The 10563-nt window shown below is 39.4% G+C and overlaps 1 pseudogene; it reads right to left on the bottom strand.

Annotated features, from left to right (window-relative positions):
• Positions 1 to 619: 619 nt before the first annotated feature.
• Positions 620 to 2931, bottom strand: LOC147005709 (uncharacterized; annotated as a pseudogene).
• Between the last annotated feature and the right edge of the window lie 7632 nt (positions 2932 to 10563).

Below are 10563 nucleotides of genomic sequence, written 5' to 3'. Positions count from 1 at the left end.
TAATTTCAATATTTTTGTATCTGCTGAGGCCTGTTTTGTGAACAATTATATGGTCGATTTTGGAGGAGGTACCATGAGGTGCTGAGAAGAAGGTATATCCTTTTGTTTTAGGATAAAATGTTCTGTAGACATCTGTTAAATCCATTTGTTTCATAACTTCTGTTACTTTCAATGTGTCCCTGTTTAGTTTCTGTTTCCAGGATCTGTTCCTTGATGAGAGCCATGTGTTGAAGTCTCGCACTATTATTGTGTGAGGTGCAATATGTGCTTTGACCATTACTATAGTATCTTTAATAGATGTGGATGCTCTTGCATCTGGAGCATAGATATTCAGAATTGAGAGTTCATCTTTGAAGATTTTACCTTTGATGTGTATGAAGTGCCACTCCTTGTCTTTTTTTGATAACTTTAGGTTGGAAGTTGATATTATTCGATATTAGAATGGCTACTCCAGCTTGTTTCTTCAGACCATTTGCTTGGAAAATTGTTTTCCAGCCTTTTACCCTTCAAAAAAGCTTTACCACATTGGTTACATTTAAAAGGTTCCTCTCTGGTATATGTTCATTTATGTACTTGGAGATCAATGCTTGCTACAAAGGCTTTATAACATCAGATACTTTCATAGAGTTTCTCTCCTGTATGGTCCTTTCTCTTTAAAGGTCACTCCTTCCTGCAAAGGCTTTACCACATTGGTTACATTCATAGGGTTTTTCAGCTGTTTGTGTTCGATTATTATATTCAAGACCACTGCTTCCTTCAAAGGGTTTACCACCTTGGTTACATTCATATGATGTCTCTCCTGGATGTGGTCTTTTATGGCATTGGAGACCACTGCTTCCTGCAAAGGCTTTACCACACTAGTTACATTCATATTGTCTCTCTCCTGTATGCATTCGCTTATGTATTCGGAGATGACTGCTTTGTGCAAAGGCTTTACCACATTGGTTACATTCATATGGTTTCTCTCCTGTATGTGTTCGCTTATGTATTTGGAGAGTACTGCTCTGTGCAAAGGCTTTACCACATTGTTTACATTCATAGGGTTTCTCTCCTGTATGTGTTTGCTTATGGTTTTGGAGATTACTCCTTTGTGAAAAGGCTTTACCACATTGTTTACATTCATAGGGTTTCTCTCCTGTATGTGTTCGTTTATGTTCTTGGAGGACACTCTTTCTTGCAAAGGCTTTACCACATTGGTTACATTCATATGGTTTCTCTCCTGTATGTGTTCGCTTATGGATTTGGAGATGACTGCTTTGTGCAAAGGCTCTACCACATAGGTTACATTCATAGGGTTTCTCTCCTGTATGTGTTCGCTTATGTATTTGGAGGTCACCTCTTCTTTTAAAAGCTTTAGCACATTGGTTACAATCATGGTGTTTCTCTCCAGTATGTTTTATTTCATGCCTTTGACTATGACTCTCATATGCAAAGGCTTTACCACATTGAATAAACTCAGAGGGTTGCTCTGCAGAACAACTTCTTTCATGCCTGCAAATATAATTGGCACACGTGAAATCTTTCTTACATTGATTATACTGATGAGTCTTTTTATCTGTATGAATTCTTTTAAAATTTGCTTTCATTGAAAAGAGCAATCTAATGTTAACATAATATTACTTTGTTTACATTCAAAGGAGTTCTACTAAATTATGGATTGTTTTACATCTTGAGGATACATGAAATGGGAACAGTACTGATTATCTGGCTCACATTTATAACATACTTTTTCTATAAAAGGTTACTCACATATTTGAAAAAAACAGGAAGAACTCACAGTGTTTGCACAATGATTGCATTCACAAATTTTGTTATCATGAGAGTAATACTACATTTGGAATATGAACAAATGCAAAAGAAAAAAAACTTCTACTGCCTTGATTCTCATTACTATTTTCAGCAGTTTTCATTTGTAAATGTCCCTAGCAATGTTCAGAAACAAATTATTTATAAACTTATAGCACATTAAGAATGTTGCTCAAAGTATGTTATACTGCATGTCCTCTAATTGTTCTGGAAAAGAGAAAGGTATGTGGCTTCTTTCAATGCCCCAATGTTCACAAGGCTTGTATCCAACCTAACCTATGACATCCACATCAAAAGAAGAATAACAAGTGAAAATTCCATGTTACATTCACAGCTGACTTTTTTTCGTAACAGAGATGTGGTACAGAGATTAAGGTTTTTCCACAAACAATTTTTGAATCTTATGAACTGTTCATCTCGCTAAATTTAGCAATGTTATTACAAGTATATCATTAAGTTCAGATATACTATAGATTATCTGCTCATTACTAGGTTTTAGACATATACTTGTCACCTAATCACTGTGTGTTCCTTTTGCAATAGCTAAGCGATATGAGACTGAAGACACTCGCACTTGTACAGCATGACTCTACTAGGCTTGATTTAAACAGTAACATATCTGTTAAGCCATTATTTCTCTGCCTTTGAACTAATGGAATGCCTTGCAGACAATAATTACATACATGCCATAGACATATATGATTTTATGTAATTCAGTAAACATACATCACTGAAAGCAGTGCTTATTGTACCCTAGTGGTTTTCTTTACAGCCTGTAGCACACATTAAACTTTCTTCATAGGCATTTTCTCATCAACTTGCAGAGGAAAATTACCTTCCATGACTTCTAGAAGTTTGAAAATGGTCTTCACTTGTATGTTCTTCCCAAATGTAACCTAAACCCAGTACCAGAGAAAGTATGTTACATTATTGGAAATGAGGCAACATTTAAGTTACTAACACCATTGAACTTTAAAACCATGAGTGATTTATTCACCATATTCTTCCTCACTCTCAATTGAAATTATAAAAACAAATAACAATAACATAGACATTTTAAAAAGCAAATTAAAATAAAATCACAATATTACCTATAGCTGTGAGATTCCTATAGGTCTCTACCATCACATCTTTGTAGAGATTTTTCTGAGAAGGATCCAGCAAAGCCCACTCATCCCGAGTGAAGTTCACATGCACGTCATCATAGGTGACTAAATCCTACAAGATCCCAAACGTGTGTACATAAATAATAAAAATATGATAGAGACAAGAGTGTAAATGTGTACTTCAAAATAAATATTTGCTGACTGCCCTGCCCACCCACATAGTACTTTTTATCCAGTCTTTTACAGTTGGACAACAAAAACTTAAATAAATGATCTCTGGGAACCTGATGCCTTAGTATTAAGATGTTGTGTATGGAACCATGTAGAATGCTGGTAGACCTTCCACATTTTTGTTCCTTGAGACCAAATATGCAAGAGTTCTCTTAAGACTGCAGTGTCCTCTCACCTGCCCATGTCACCTGTAGATACAAAAGACCATTTCCATCTCCCCTTACCTTCTTGCCACATGTCCCCTTCCCTTCTTAGCCCCCAAGTATGGACAGACACCCCCTTATCAACCATAGACAGTTTTCCCCAAGACCAAGCAGTCTGTCTAAAGAACAAGCCCTCTATCCGTTATCCTAGACACGATTTTCATAGTAGCCCACAGAACTGCAACACAATATCAGGGAAAGCTTCCTCTGCCCATTTCCATGTGGCCAATTTTCCACTTTTCTTCAATTACTAAGGCAACTACACCAGGAAAATGTGAACTTGACCAATGTTACCTGTGCTAGTGTGTGTATAGAAATAAAATAAAATCATGTTTCATGACTCCAATAAAAATAACTCAAAGTGACCCCTAAACTTTTATAAATCTGACCCTACAGTTAGTACTGATCTGTCTTCTGAACAGAGAGGCCCCATGCTCTAGAGCTCTCTTTGTCATTGTAGATGATCAGAAAGTTGGGCTATGGTTCTATAGCTGTTCATGACCCTTAGTAATTTCAGGCTAAACCAGTCCCACAGGAGCCCATATACAAAACAATGCTGAATGATAATTTAATGTCTGCTTCCTGCCATATGCATTATGTTCCAATCTGTCCTATCCACCCCCCCCCCAGCACCATCAACACCTGAGAAACTTCTGCATGTCAGAAGCTCCTTTTGTAACCAAGAATTGAAGTTCTATGAATCATGCCATTTTGACAATAGGGAATAGAAAGGTAAAAGGAATCTAATCAAATATTTCTGAAGGACGATCGCTGTCAGATCTTTACAACTAACTTCCAAACTATTTTATAAAATTAGTCACACAAAACTGAATCCAGAAGGGTCAGGAATTCTAGAAGCAAACCATTACTTTTCCAATGTTGTCCTATGGCACACTAAAGGCCATGCCTGTATATAAGCCCTGAAAGAAGTAAAATATTCTAGGCCTTTAGGCCCAAGTTTGGGAATGTGGCCTCTGTGGCTCAGTGCTCCGAGGTGTGCTGGTCATAAAACAGATAGTGACATTCCTTCCTCCACCCACCTGCTTCCTGGGTTCAAAGAGTGTTCATTCAAAGAAAGTCACCCTGACCCACCCTGACCATTGCTGGAACCTGTAATGCAAGTGTGCTATCTTTAGGGGCTCTTAGAAACTGTCTTGAGAAATAACTCTCACAATTACCAGGTATTCCTTGTGACATTTGTGACTTTATACTTCCTTGTGACTCTTAACTGGTATTTTTGGTATTTTCCAACAACGCCCTCCCCACCTCCTTGAGTTGTGGTTTCTTCCTTTAAATACCCCCTTACTCAGCTACTTGGGGCACCATGGTCCTCTACCCCTCTGTGGTGTATGACCATGGGCCCGAGAGCACTCTTGAATAAAAATCCTCTTGCAGTTGCAGCAAGACCGTTTCTTGTGTGATTTGGGTTGTCGCCTCTCCTGAGTCAGAACATGGGAGAGTCCTCACGTTGTGGGTCTTTCAGCCCTGCATAGTGACATTTAAGTTCCATACATTCCCACTCCAAGGCCTAGAGGGCCACCCCCACCCCTGTAAATCCACACTCAGGAAGAATCAAAGGACAAGGGCCTCTGTTATGATCACCACATGGACCAAGAGAACCACACTCTGACCCACAGTCCATTTAGAACCAGCAGATCAGACTCAAATAGCTCTGCAGACTTGCTCCTCCTGTACTGTCAATGGAGATTACTATAATAACCAGAGGATGGCTTGTGGTCTTCCAGGCAGCTTGTAACACATGCATCTGAGGAGAATCCTGCAAAGAACCTGCAAGCTACCTTCCCCTAGTGTTCCTGATTGTTAGGCCTGCCCAGAGTCCCTCATTAGCATGGAAAACCCAGCTGGGCCTCAGGGCAACAGCAGCTCCTCCACTGTGGGATCACAGAGCAAATGACTCAGACAGCTGAAACCTTCCAAGCTCTGCTGTTACACCCTACAAGCAGACAAAGCCCAAGTCTGGAAAATTTACATTTAAAAGAATATTCTAGTCCTGGAGACCAAGTATTTTCCATTTTAAAGGTCCAGCATCCTTTCTTTGTATATTCAATTATACATGCAATACCCACTATAGCCATCTCTACTTCTTACTGGGGAAGTCCTGCAGCCAACCTGCAATCAAATTCATACATTAACAATAATTTAAAAGTGAAAGTGACTATGACAGAAATATATGTTATCTCTTTAAAAATAGGAATGGAGCTGGGCTTGGTGGCACACGCCTTTAATCCCAGCACTTGGGAGGCAGAAGCACAGAAGCAGGCAGATTTCTGAGCTTGAGGCCAGCCTGGTCTACAGAGTGAGTTCCAGGACAGCCAGGACTACACAGAGACACCCTGTCGCAAAAAAAAAAAAAAAAAAAAAAAAAAAAAAAAAGGAATTCTTAATTTTGGGGTAATATTGGAGAATAGAAACACATAAGAGGTCACCTATGGATACTGAAAATGAAATTTAAAAAGTAAAACCGAAAAATAACTTAAAAAAGATAAAAATAATTGAAAAAAATATATTACCATACTGATTTGTTCTACATTTCTGGTAGAACAAATGGCACTAATAAGATACTGTTTGACCTTGCCCCTATGTGCTTTGTTAACTACTGAGATCTATAATGTGATACACACAGCTACAGCTAATGGCATTTGTTTTACATTTCTGAGCTCACTCAAATATGTCACCAATAATTGCACATATCTCATAATACAGATCCAAAATGGGAATTCATTCCCCACTGGCTCAAGCTAACCTGCCCAAATTAAACACCCACCAATCTAGTATTACTAAATTATATTCATAAATTAATACAATCTGTGAAATTACAAAATCATTCTCACTGCCTGTATCATGTCCTTCTCCATAACGATGAGCCCTGCAGCATACTCCCCATTCCTTTTATCTGTGACCTAGCTCTTGTCTGCACTGCATTACCTGAGAGTGTACACAGGAAACTTTTTCTCTCATTCTCATCTTGCCCACTATATTGCCACACACAAGCCGCAGCTACAAATGTTTGTCCAGACGCAGTCTTATAATAAAGTTACTCAGAGGCCACAGTCTCGTCCAAAAGGAGATTAGGTCCACAAAATACCTCACAGGTGGCCCCATCTGTCTGGCTGATGCTTACCATCCTGCCTCTGGGAAGACATATTACACATGTATCCTTTTCTAAGATGCTAGGTCCTCCCCTTTGTGGGAGATGACATTGCACTTACCATGTCTGAAGTTATGAGCTTGCTTGAACTAACCTCACAGCATCCAGCGAAGACACTAAGAACAGGTCACACAGAAATACTGAGATCAGCTGATTTACACAGAGGAACATGCAGGCTTAGTACCTGGAAGTGTCACTGTCTCTTCGGACTGGCAACTCCTTGTGGAGGTTCTGATGGCTATTGAGTCTTATTGACATGAGCACCACCCTTAGGGTTAGAGTGTGCTGAAGGGACACCACAGAGTGGTTCCAGCCTGGGCCAATCCTTTTCCAGATCTGCAGATTTGCAGTTTAGTGTGTCTCCTCCAATAGTCTGTTCTCTCCCCAAGCCCTTGGGAGAGGCTAAGATCCCGATCCCTGCTGCTTACCTGCCTGCCTCTCCCCTTTCTGGGCAGTGCCCCTGGGTTCACTGCTTTGAAAGTTTGGAGCTTGCCTGAGCTCAAAATCCAGCACTCAGGAGGCATTTCCCCTTCTTCCTCCTGGAATCAAGCTGGATACCTTACATTCCCCATCAATCAGCTTACACTGGAGTTACCAAACTGTCCACAGGTGGTCAGTGCCAGAATATTAGTAACTGAAGAGAGATTTTAGGACATAAGATTTTGTGTTGTGGCTTCAGGCTGGGTTCAGGTAAACTGCAAGTGCTTTCCACCCAATGGCTTTGAGACAAGGCTCAGAGCAATGCAGGACACATGTTAGACACGTTGGAGCACTCTTGTTAATCAGCACATTGTCCTCAGTGGTTTGGTAAAACAAACATAAGAACAACAAACCCACACCTATATTGGTAAAATATATCACTGTACTGATTTGAAAAAGATCAGGCCTTTCTTAGAAGAAGGAATGATATTAATAAGATAGTGTTTGACCTTGCCCCATGTGCTTTGTTAACTACTGAGATCTATAACGTGACACACACAGCTACAGCTAATGGCATGTGTTTTACATTTCTGATACATAACATCTATATAGTACAGATCCTAAAACAGAAATTCATTATCATTGGCTCAAGCTAACTTGCACAAATTAAGCACCCACCAATCTAGTTTTATTTAATAACATGCATTATTTAATACATTTAGTGAAATTACAAAAGTATTCACCCTGCCTGACTCGTATCTCTAGAATGGTGACACCTAGAGAGATTCCCTTAAGCTTTCATCTATAATCTAGCTATCTCCTGCCCTACTTCACCAGACAGAGATAACAGTAAACCATTGCTCCTGTTCTCTACTGAAGGTAGAAGAAATGAACAGTTCATTATATGACTCAAATGAGCAATTATAAAACACTACTTTGCTACATTCTTTAACTCAAGAATTTAGAATTTATATCAAGAGGAAAGCAAGGTCATTGCCCTGCGGAGCAGCAGGCCAGGATCAAGGCTACCTGAGTCAATATAGCTTCTCTTAGAAACATCTCTATAAGGAGAAGAAGAGACAGCTCTCCCAGAATTAACATGCCATCCCAGAAAATAATCACTGCATATACAACTAAAATATTAATTAGTAAGAATTGTTAATGACATCATGAATTCAGCTGCGGCTAATGCTCAAAGACAGCCCAAAACAGGTTTTTTGGATTCCACACATGCTCTCATCTGTGGTCTCCCTTCCCCCCAGCTTGGAACCTGCCTGCTCTAGGGTGGAGCTACCGGCTCATTCGCCCTGCCACGCCCACTGCTGGAACCTGACTCTGCTGCCTGGAGGCACACACGTGTTCGTCCTGCTACTGGACCCTGAGTTACTTGGCGGGAAATTGGGTTCCCTCCCCCTTCCTTTATAAACTGAGTGTCTGGAAATATTAAATTGAGCCTCGATCAGAACTTGTTGTCCTGGCTTCATTCTTTTCTTCCGCCCTATCTAGTTACCTCTCTTTGCAGGGAACTGCCGTTCTCAGTTGAACCGTTCGTGTTGTGGACCGCGGGCGGGCCGCAACAGTTGGCGCCAGAACTGGGACCTGAAGAATGGCAGAGAGATGCTAAGAGAAACGATTGCTGTGTGGAGCTCCACAAGAAAGGAAAGAATCTTCGTATCGGAGGAGGAGCATCGGAGCATCGGACAGGTACACATGCTAGCGCTAGCCCAAAAAAATTTCAGTTTTGAAAGTGTTGCGGGGATGCAGTAGGATACGAAGCAAGTTTGAAGCAGTGCTAACCCAACACTGATTCTACTTGGGGTCAGCAGTTCGTAAATCGGAACTAGATACGGAGACAGGCGGTGTGCCGCAGTTTTTTTTAGAAAAAACTGCTTAGGTGGAAGAAAGAAGGGTTCAAAATCATGATCAGGCCGTTGTGTTTAGTTTTCAGGAGTTGCTTAAGGATAAAGGAAATTCATACCGGAGAAGGTATGGGCTAAGCTGAGACAGCGTTAAGCCCGAGCGCTGGTTCACTTAGGTTCAGCAGTGAAGCTTAAGAGGAGCTAGGCACAGGCGGTAGGCCGTGGCTAGAAAAAAGCTACATTGTTAGGTGTGAGAAAGGAAAGGGTTTATTAAAAGGAAATTAATACAGGCAGATTGCCGCAGTTATAAAAACTGCATCATGAGGGAGGAAATTGTCCCAAATAGCAGGAGTACTCTGCCCCATTTTGTGTCTTGTTTATGTCTGGTGCACCAATCTGTTCTCGTGTTCAATTCATGTATGTTCGTGTCCAGTCTGTATGAATGAATGTTCTATGTTTTATGTTGGATAATAAAAATGGTATAAAAATCTTTATCTGCAAGGCCGAGAGCTGCCACGTGTTTCAGCCAAAAACCAGACACGTGGCAGGAGGGCCCCTGATTGGAAAAAATGTTCGTTTTAAGAAAAAGCAGCGAGTACACAGCCTCTTAGTTTCGAATCTGATAAATGGTTCATGATTAATGTGTTTGACAATGGTAAAGTGCTTTTTTATTCTATGATTGTAGCTACAAAGATTAATATTCTCTGATTGGTCTAAAATTAACTGCTTCATTTGGTTCTTTATTAAAAATGTGCTCTGCATGTTTTCGCATTCAGCTCATAAGTTGTTGGTTAAAATTAATAATTGTTACATTGCTACAGATGGTTAATGTTAAATTTGATAACTCAAGTTTAGAGTCCTTCCGACACGTGGCCTAAGGCAGCCCTAGAGGCTGAGTCTCTTAAGATATTTCTAGTTTAGATAATGATAAATGTGGTTCCTATCCTAAATAGTAAAATTTAAGATAAGATATAAAGCAATGCCTCTTTATTAAAGCGTTAAAGCTTGCTTTAATAGGTATTCATAGGTATTAATTGATATCCAAACTTTGTAATATGATAGTAATGCTTCTAATATTGATTTTAACAGTGATAAATTGTTTTAAACATAGGTTTTGCTTTCCCAAAGTTGTAGATATTATCCTAACCTTGCACAAAAACTTAAAAATTATGGTTAAAACTGCCATTGTTCCATTGACTGCAGCTTGCAGTTTGATTGCAAATTTAAGATTAATGCTCAGATTAAAAAGTATTCTACCTTTGAGTCAATACAGGGCTCTGGGCAGTCCCAGAGCGGCTTGTGGCCTTTTCTTTTGTTTTGCAAACAATGCCTAAAAAAGTTTTTCCCTGTGTTCAAGAAAGTTTCTTTTTAACAGTGTTACAGATCTATTCAGATGTTTAAAATAATGCTTAAATTCAAAGATTTTTGCTTCTAGTAAACTGGTAATCACAAAATAATTTTGCCTCTATGTATGGCTAATATAGCTTTACATTATGTAAGAAAAATGTTTATTGTTTCTGCTTCTTTACGAGAAGCCAAAAGTTTTAATCTTTCAGTATATATTGTTTCCTACGTGGAAAATATTTTATTAACTAATGCTTCTCAAGGGAAGTTTACCTTAAATCCTTGCTCTCACCCAAAAGATTCAGAGACAGTATCCTTTTGTTATTTGGTGTTTTGGTTTGCTGCAAGGGGTTTTGCAGGAAATAAAAAAAGCTTTTATAATTGTTGTTAATTGGTAATTAAAAATTAGTTGTGCCCGAGACAAT

Source organism: Mus caroli, unplaced genomic scaffold (assembly GCF_978045245.1).
Source record: "Mus caroli unplaced genomic scaffold, Mus_caroli_1 scaffold_2, whole genome shotgun sequence".
In the NCBI taxonomy this organism is placed as follows: Eukaryota; Metazoa; Chordata; class Mammalia; order Rodentia; family Muridae; genus Mus; species Mus caroli.
The sequence above is the reverse complement of the archived record's forward strand: the minus strand, read 5'-3'. Positions and strand labels throughout refer to the sequence as shown.